The sequence below is a fragment of the Zea mays genome, chromosome 5 (genome assembly GCF_902167145.1).
Source record: "Zea mays cultivar B73 chromosome 5, Zm-B73-REFERENCE-NAM-5.0, whole genome shotgun sequence".
NCBI lineage: Eukaryota > Viridiplantae > Streptophyta > Magnoliopsida > Poales > Poaceae > Zea > Zea mays.
Genome location: NC_050100.1, coordinates 15,607,219 through 15,615,447, shown reverse-complemented (window position 1 = coordinate 15,615,447; position 8,229 = coordinate 15,607,219). Strand labels below are relative to the sequence as shown.

At 45.7% G+C, this 8,229-nt stretch overlaps 1 long non-coding RNA gene across 1 annotated transcript; it reads right to left on the bottom strand.

The window, feature by feature from the left end:
- Window positions 1-3,673: 3,673 nt before the first annotated feature.
- LOC109939431 (uncharacterized) lies at window positions 3,674-4,220 on the bottom strand. Its single transcript, XR_002261887.1, has 2 exons — window positions 4,092-4,220; window positions 3,674-4,003 (listed from the first exon to the last, which is right to left on the bottom strand). It is a non-coding gene; the product is annotated as an uncharacterized lncRNA (long non-coding RNA).
- Between the last annotated feature and the right edge of the window lie 4,009 nt (window positions 4,221-8,229).

The following is an 8,229-nucleotide window of genomic DNA, read 5'->3' as shown; positions in this document are numbered from 1 at the left end:
TCTCACCATACGACACACCAGCACCATAATATAATCTACCAAACCCGTGAGAGTGAGTACTTTCCGGCCCCTAGAAGGCTAGAAAGGAATGGTCAGTCCTATGAGCCTCATAGGGCATGCATTAACGCGCCGCAAAACCCAAACCAATGGGGAGGAAAACAATATACCAACATCCAAACAAACTCACCCATATTGGATCAAAGAGCCGGTGGTCTCCCACCGGCTGCCATCGATATAGTAAGGGAGGAAATAGCTAGGGCGTTCCGAGATAAGCTCAGAGTTAGTATAGTCCCTAGGGGGCAGTCATATCGAAGACCTTATGATAGCCAGTTTGACCGGCTCCCATACCCACAGGGGACCAGAATACCCGAATTCGTAAAGTTTTCGGGTGACCAAGAAAAGAGCACGCGTGAGCACATAGACCAGTTCTTAGCACAGTTAGGAGAATTGGCCGACACCGAAGCATTCCGTGTACGTTTATTTTCATTATCTTTAACAGGGACTGCATTCACATGGTATGCCACACTCCCTCCTAATTCCATTTTGTCGTGGGGAGATTTAGAACAAAAATTTCATGAACATTTCTTCTCTGGCGATTATGAGCTAGATTTAGTAGACTTAGTGGCCCTACGACAAGAAAAGGATGAATCAGTTAGTGATTACATCCGGAGATTCCGGAATATGAGAAACTGATGCTTTCAAATTCATTTAACAGATAAACAACTGGCGGGAATAGCCTTTGATGGATTGCGCTATTATTTAAAAGAGAAATTAGAAGGCATCCAGTTCTTTACGCTAGCACAATTACATCAGAAAGCTTCGGCTTGTGAAAGCCGAAGCAAAGAACTAGTCAAAACGGTTCATCATAATGTCCATATAGTAGAACACAATCAAAGTAGTTCGGACGGTGAACCAAAGGAAATTTACACTACCGAAATAGTTTGGCCTGAGCAGGCCAAATCTTCGGCTTGCTCCTGCTTGCAGCCAGTTCAAAAGAAACAGTAGGAGGAGATTAAGTTTACATTTAATGTTGGCAAATGTGATAAGATATTCGATGAATTACTAAAAAATGGTAACATTAAAATTGATTATATCGTTCCACATGACGACGAACTAAAGCGTCGCGCATACTGCAAGTGACACAACTCATTTTCCCATGCCACTAATGATTGTAATGTGTTCCGACGACAAATCCAATCGGCCATTAACGAAGGACGATTGAAATTTCAGGAGGACATGGAGCCCTTTCCAATGAATATGATCGACTTCAAGGGAAAAAGGGTCCTAATTCGGCCCAGCACAGCCGATAAGGGCAAAGACAAAGAAGTCATCATCGGCAACTCACGGGAGGCCGATGGAAACAACAAAATTTCTTGCAGGAAAGTGGTGCCCGAGAAGACTCCTGATGGTGGAGAGACACTGAAAGTAACCATCACAAACTCTGGCACTGGGGGGCAAGCGCAGACAAGGGGATATGCGCGAGAACCCATACTACGCATCGCGGACGGTCCGGTATCCAGGCGCGGACGGTCCGTAGCATCACCGGACGGTCCGGAGTGTTCCAGCGGACGGTCCGGCAACGCCGAAGAGCCACGGTGACCACGTACCTTCAAACCACGACGACCAGAAATAGGTACGTGGAAAACTAACACGTTCAAGGCAACTGGTCGGTTGGTAAAATCTAGCCCGACCTTTGATCAATTATTGTCTAAATATGTGAAAAAGAAGGCTGGCCCCAGCAACCGGCCACCAAAGGGACCTCGCTTACTCACCCAGGTGCAACGGCAGGTTAGGCCGATTGGACCACCACACCAATCGGAAAGGACGGGAGGTCATAATGTTCAATTAAGACCTAACGTGCCTGCATGGACACCTCCACCACCATATCCACCTATGCTATATCCATTCACATACATACCTCCACCATATGTCCCAAATCAAATGTGGGGCATGCCACCATACCCATTTGGGATGCCACAGTACCCCGCTTGGGGGGCACCTCAAACATCTGTATTCAATAGGTTGACACCTCCAGTACAAGACCGATTGAGAGTCCCTCAATCTGGTCCACGAGCACAGGCCCAGCAAGATTGCCGAACAACTCGGCCCCAAAGGCTGACTAATCCGGCAGGGGGGCATACAGCTACAATCCCCAACAGTACGAAAAAGGGAGACGTCATTAAAATAGGAACAACAGATGTCGTCGTACAACAAAATAACGAAGGGCCGATGATTTTTGGTGAATCGGCCAACACAAACAAAAAAGAAAGTACGACTGTCAATAAAATAGCCGATCCAAAATACTCCATGCCCCGATGGTGCCCATCGGGATTGACACGATCGCAAAAGCGAAAATTACAGCGCCTTAGAGCAAAGGAGAATCAAGAGAAGGAGGCGGAAAAAATATTCAATGACACACATCCGCAGTATCCGCCACCACAAAAGAGATGGAGACCAAAGGCCGTTGAGGAAAATCAAACGACCATAAAGACAGAAAATAAAACAACAACTGTGCAGCTCTTTGCAGGTATAGCAGACAGTCCGGCTATAACGATCGGACTAACCGTACAGGGTGCGGACCGTCCGACCCCTGAGGCCGACTCATCCGCAATACACCATGACACGTGCAACGACATACCAACACCCATGGAGGAATACGACCTACAAGGAGAAGACCTGGTCGACTACAAAGCTACACCAGAACACTTAGAAAATTAGGAAAGCAAGGTGACGAATTGGTCAGGACTAGTATGGCGCTCGGCGGTATTGGGACTAACAGTTCGATTAAAGCTAAAGGGGTCAAGTCCGTTGAGTCAACCATCGGGACTAAGGCCACTTCGTGTCATCCTAGTAAGTGTCAAGATGCCTAAGAAAACTGATGTGATCACATCGAGTTAGTTGCTTTTGGTTCGCTCAGCTCCACCAAAAGGCAGGGGGCATATGTTTGGAACCAAATTGAGCCTTGCGGACGGTCCGGCCCTGAGGCCGGACGGTCCGCGGTTCGGACAGTCCGTGCCTGGGGGCCGGACGGTCCGCGCGTGCGCAGAGCAGATTAGGGTTCCGAGTTTTGTGTTACGGTTGTTAGCTAAAATCACGGGAAAAGCTCGGAAATTAGTTTGTAAAGGGTCCAGCCTCCCTCCTCTATAAATAGAGAGGTATACGACCGATTTGTAACAATCAATCGAATCAATACAACTTCTATTTCGCATTTATTTCCAGTACAATTAGGAGTAGTTCTAGTCTAGTTCTAGTTTAGCCTCTCGATCCCCAAATTCTCCGCTTCTCTTCGACTCTACGTCGATTAGAGGAGTCTAGGTCGGCCGGCCCAAGCCTAGACAACTCCTAGGATCTCTCCTCCCCGACGGGGTCCCTCCCGGGAGCGAGATCCAGGCGCCGCCGGCGATCTTCCGCCGCCCCTGCGTACGCGCGGACCGTCCGGCCCCAGGTAGGAGCCCTAGCCGCACCCCAGGCTGCAGACAATCCGCCCCTGCACAGAGAGTATCACCGCACCTCGCACCAGGCCACGGACCGTCTGGCCCCTGCACGCAGACTGTCCGCCCCTGTGCAGAGGACACCGCCACGGTTCTTGTTGAGTGTTTGGCGCTCCAAAAAGGCGTCAACAAAACCAAATTAGATATTTCTCCACAATTGCACACATAACATACACAGAACATACACATCACAAACATATGACAAAACATATCACATGAATATACACATCACAAACGCATTGATATGATTCACACATCACGAACTTAAGATCTAGTGTTTACACAAATATTTCAGATACGAGTTAAGATCAAGTGTTTACACAAACATAACGTCCACGAGTTAAAAAACATAACGAGCACGAGTTCAAGTGTTTAGAGATAACCACCACTTGGGTGGTTAGAGCTTTGATCGGTGCCGCCACCACCACTAGGAGGAGGGAAGCGAAGAGGGAGTCAACAAATCCAGTCCCTGCTGCGGGATCAGACCCACTACCACCCGCTTCGGGCGTAACCTATGCAAGTTAGCAAATACCAACACGTTAAATGCAAATATCAAAAAGTATGCAAGTGTATAAATTAATCGACAGTTATCAAACGTACCCTATCTCCAGGTGCATGTATATGTGTGGGAGGGGTGTCGAACTGTGGTGGCGGAGCTGGTGTGTTTGCAAACTGGCTCCATTGTGGTGGCGATGGAAAATTTGTTGTCATGCCCTGTTGCTGCATTAACTGTTAAACATATGTGTTAATATTGAAGATGTTGTATTGAAATGTAATAATTTAGAGTTTGGATTATTTGTACTCACTTGATACATCACTTTATTATGTGCATTGCAAGCCTCCATAAATTCATGTTGTTGTCTCATCTCTTCACGCATCCTCATAATCTCCAACTCCTGCTCATTCGGTCGACGAGAGCATGAGCTACAGGAAGACGAACCCGTCCTCTGAGATCTCACTGACGACGAGTCAATGAATCCGTCGAAGAGTGCATATCTAAAAGTGATTCAAAAAATGTGATTACTGCATAATCAATTTAGTGTCAACCATATAATTTCATAAGTTAGAGCTTACCATCCATGCGCTTTGCCACCACCACTTGCGTACACCATCGAGGGATCCACCGGTTCATGGCGCCAGTCGAAGTCAGGGCCATGGCGACGAACCATCTCCTCCCCATATGTCGCCTATACATCATTCACAACCTTACAAATACAGGAATTTCTATACTTTGAACGTTTGTACTTTTTGGCCAAAACTCACCAGCCGATCCGTGGCTGTCTGGCTGCAGAGCTGGTCAGGTTTGTTCGGGTCTGGTCCTTCGTGGCCCTCCTGGTAGACCTCAATGTCACTAGGCTTTTGGCCACTCGTAGCTTCCTGTATAAACAAAAAACATTCATAAGCAATCGTACTATTTGCTGATCAACATAGATAGATCAAACTTACCATTCTTTTAGCTTTTCGTATCATGTCGTCATCGCCAAACTTATGGTTAGGATTGATTCCTCGACATTGTATGTGATGCGCTGACGCTTTCTGGAAGCCTTCGGAAGCCCAATATCGACACCAAGCATAGTACGCATCAGGCACGGGCGCCATCCATGGAACCATCACCTGCACACACAATGTTACATATTATATCAATCACAACAATCAATATAAAGGGTAAAACAAATTGAATACTAACCTCACGATATTGATCCTCAGTCAAATATATCTTTGAGTACCCTTCCTTTTTATTCAAGGGGCCTGCTTCTTCCGGATGCTTTTGAAAATACAGGTTTGTAGCCTGAATTCTTGCATAGTATATGGCATCCTTCACCAGCTTCTTTGCATTGTTTTGGAAGACACGTTCAGCGTGCCCCATGTAATCCTCTCTGTCAGGCAACCAATATCGAAGCTACAACATAAAGAATACAAATTCAATGGTATAAGTCATAGATTTACAATATTAAGAAACATAACAAAAATAATAAAGAATTCATACCCAAAAGTCATTACGCACAAGTCCATGTCTGTCGGTGTGGTTTCGTTCCTTTTTAAACTTGTACTCGTCCCAGGTACTGACGAGCACCTCATCCTCGGTATCACCGTTTGACACCTTCACTATACCATGGTAGTGAAGGCGACAAAGAGAACCCAACGTAAGGTTAACCTGAGTGTGGTGTTCCTTGCCGTCAAAGGACAGGTCCTCCCAATTCCTGCATTACACAAAAACCTTAACAACACACATAATAGTTATATGAGATAAGTTAATATATTACACTCACCGATCTCCATGTGGCATGATTAAAGTCATATCAGCCTCTCGCTCTATCGCATGACGAGGCTTTACTGAGTGGCTTTTTCTTGAGCGACGTGTGCGTGTCGCTGAAGAGCCTCTCGAGCCATCATCCATCGGGTTGTCAGTCGGTTCACCTTGTTGGCCCCACTGGTCCCACACCTGTTGCTGCTCTCTCTGGTGGTCCCACTGGTCCCATGGCTGGTGATGTTGTGCGGCCTGGTCCCATGTCACGTGCTCCACCTCCTCATTGTGCTGCTCAGCCTCATTGTGCTCCTCCTCCTCATTGTGCTGCTCCTCAGTGTGCTGCTCATCCTGGTACATACAATTTAAGATTTATTTGTAAATATGTAAACAAATTTATTTGTACAAGATATGTTACCTCATCTCCATGTACTACGCTCAACAGCTCTCGACGTCTGTTGCAGCTCGAAGAACTGCCCTGAAAAAGGCACAGGCCCTTGAACATCCCCTTCACTGACTTCTTTGATTTTGGCGGCATCCTGCATAAAAAATAAGAAATTATTCATTAGTGCATCAAAAATGACATAATACTTAAAAAATAGAAACAAATGAAATAACAAAACAACTTTACTTGTTAAATATCATCAAAATCAGGATCTATTTGTTCTCTTCTATGCAGAGGTCGCCATGTAACTTTTCTCCTAACAGGTTGTCTTCTCCGTCTCTCAGGAAAAGTTCACAGATCTTCTAAAACCAGCGGCATAACCATCGGGGAATTTAATATCCTTTATCCACTTCATCACTTCTTTCCATTGCTTAGATTTCAGACAATAGTCAGCTTTTGGTTTGCCTCCGTTTTCTCTAAGCACTTGGGTTGGACGATCACATATCACTGCTAAGTCCATGTGTGTCTTGTCATTGTCTTTCATTTTATCAGGGAAATCTATGCATGTATTTATGAGGGCTTGGCAAAAGTTACTCTCTTGATGCATGACGTCGATGTTGTGCATCAAAATCAATGACTTAGCATAAGGAAGCTCCCACAAGCCACATATGTGAGTCCAGTTATGCTCCTCACCAAAACCTTGATACCTTTTCCCACTCTCGTCTAGGACAAGTTTCATATGCTCTTCTGTAATTTCTATCCCACTACGTCGCTTGGGCGGTCCCTTCATGACGATGGTGCCCTTCCTAAATTCCTTTCTCTGCCTTCTGAAGGGTAGAAACCATATATGGCAATCAAAGTAACATATCTTGCCACCAGCACTAAGACGAAAACAATCTGTATCTTTAGCACAATAAGGACACGTCAATCTACCATGCACGCTCCATCCAGAGAAAATACCATACGCCATAAAATCATGAACCGAGAACAGATATGCAACACGAAGATTGAATTTCTGCTTTTTAAAGCAGTCATAGGCTTCCACACCTTGCCATAGCTTCTTTAACTCTTCAATAAGTGGTTGAAGCATCACATTGAGGCGTACGCCAGGATGCTCAGGCCCAGGTATAACAAGACATAGGAACATAAACTCATATTTCATGCAAAGAGCAGGTGGAAGGTTGTACGGTATGGCAATGACAGGCCAACATGAATACGACGCAGCGGTCATATTGAACGGCGTGAAACCATCAGTTGCCAAGCCGATACAAACGTTTCTTGCATCGCTGGCAAAATCTGGATCAAATTTGTCAAGAGCCTTACATGCATCACCATCTGACGGGTGCACCATTAACCCATCTTGTCTGTCCATATAATCTTTATGCCACCTTATGTGCATAGCGGTCTTCCTCGAGAGAAACAAACGTTTCACTCTAGGAGTGAGAGGCATGTACCGAAGCTGTTTATGTGCAACCTTTGTCACCACCTTCTCCCCATCTTCATTTACAAGCTCCACGTACCTCGACTTCCCACATTTTAAGCATTTCTGCTCTCTGCCATGTTCCTTCCAAAAAAGCATACAGTTGTCCTGGCAAACATCAATCTTCTCATACTCCATACCAAGACCTTCAAGCAATTTCTTGGACTGGTACATGTCTTTGGGCATCTTGTGACCCGTAGGAAGAACCTCGCTAATCAAATCCACAAGCTCCTTGTAACAATTAATTGAGAATGCAAACTTGGACTTGATTGACATCAGCCGGGTCACAAATTCGAGGACGGTCACGTCAGTGTGCCCGTGAAGAGGCTCTTCTGACGCTTTGAGTAGGTCGAAGAACTTCTGAACCTCCGGTGTAGGTGAATCATGACGATCTGGTGCCAGTTCAGGCTGTAGATCCTCAAGCATCTGGTCCATCCTATCAACATCATCTTCACCATCGTCAACTTCTACTTTTGCTGCTCGTTCAAGGTGTGACTCCCCGTGGAGATACCAGACCTTATAGCCTGGCACAAAACCATGCGAGCACAGGTGTAGTGTGACCTGCCTCTTGGTGTGGCTCGTCATATTTGTACATTTAATGCATGGGCACCTAATATTATCTATTTGT